The following is a 1,580-nucleotide window of genomic DNA, read 5'->3' as shown; positions in this document are numbered from 1 at the left end:
ATTGCCTGCCGAGGGACGACCGCTGTTAAGAAAAACCCCTTTTTCTAAATTTTTGCGATGTTGCTTTGACCAGGGTTTGAACCCAGGTGTTGCGGAGTGAAAGCGCGCACTGCTTACCACTACACCACAGCGGCCTCCGAATTGATAAACTCTTCCTTTTTTGAAGTCGGTTAAAACTTCCAAAATGTCGCGTCCCTATTTGTATTTTCGCCAGTGTATATATACATTTTGTGATAACACGAGGCAATATTCATTTTATGTTTTAATTGTTATAAAAAGGACTTTATAACTTGAAATTGGTAAATTTGGTAATTAATGAAGATTTTTTGGGATCGAAACGATTTTTTAAACTTTAAAATCTTATTTTGAAGATTTTTTTTGAAAAAAATTAAGATTTTTAGGGGACTTTCTCTGGCAACACTGATTGGCGGCAGTACAACTTATTTGTGTCTCTTTGTATTCTGCACACTCATTCATTCATCTTGCTTGCTAAAGGCCAGTATGCGGCTCCCAAGAAAAGCAAAAACTCCGTATATAAGTTTTTTGTGAAAAAAGAGCACAAGGCTTGCAACAGAAATATATGCCCGTACCATTCTTTCATGAGGAAAGAGCGAGGCAACAGGCTGCTGAAGTATCAGTTGACAAAATTCCTTGGACACACTCACGAAATAATGGCAATTTTTTCTTGACGGTTTTCCTTAGAGCTGCATACTGGGCTTAAGGGTTGAATGAGCAATCAGTTTGGAGGGCAAACGAGATGCCGTGCCATAAAGCCATAGGAAATAACGCTATATGGCTTTATTTCACTTCACATGGAGAAATAAGGCCATATGGCTTTATTTCCATAGGGAAAGTGATATAAAGCCAAAACAAAAATTTTACATATGAGAAATAAAGCCATACGATTTTATTTCAATACAAAAAGTAAATGTTGTCTCTTTAGTGGCGGTCCGCGTTGGCTCGCCACCCGGCGCCGTACTCGCGCTCCGCGCCATCCGTCCGGACGCGCCGCGATCGCGCCTCTCGGCCCTCGTATAAAATTGTTGCTTTGTTCATTCCTCCTGCTTTTGATGATATACACATTCACTGGTTTTCTTTTAAAACAGTAAGATATATTTATTTATTTAGATATCGTCGTTTAAAGTACAAAACCGCGTATCAACATAATGCAAAACCGCGTATCAAGATAACGCACCGCGCGGCCTCGTATAAAATTGTCGCTTTGTTCATTCTTTTTACTTTTGATGATATACATATGTACATATATAAGGTTTTCTTTTAAATCAGTAAGATATATTTATATATCTATATATCGTCGTTTAAAGTATAAAACCGCGTATCAACATAATGTAAAACCGCGTATCAATATAACGCAAATTATTATTTTTTTCTGTAGAGAGTAAAAACACTCATATTTCAAAATTATTCTCTCGTTTATAAATCAATCGTATTTCTGGCTAGTATATTTCAGCACGCATGGACAAGGCTTGAGCCAAGAGCTTCAGTTTTGTACCTTAAAGGACAATATATGTATATGAGGTTGAGTGCTTTTCGTTTTTGTCATTAACAATTTTAAACAT

Source organism: Rhagoletis pomonella, unplaced genomic scaffold, assembly GCF_013731165.1.
Source record: "Rhagoletis pomonella isolate Grant_MI unplaced genomic scaffold, Rhpom_1.0 Rhpom_scaffold_00004, whole genome shotgun sequence".
NCBI classification, from domain to species: domain Eukaryota; kingdom Metazoa; phylum Arthropoda; class Insecta; order Diptera; family Tephritidae; genus Rhagoletis; species Rhagoletis pomonella.
Note: the sequence above shows the minus strand (reverse complement) of the source record.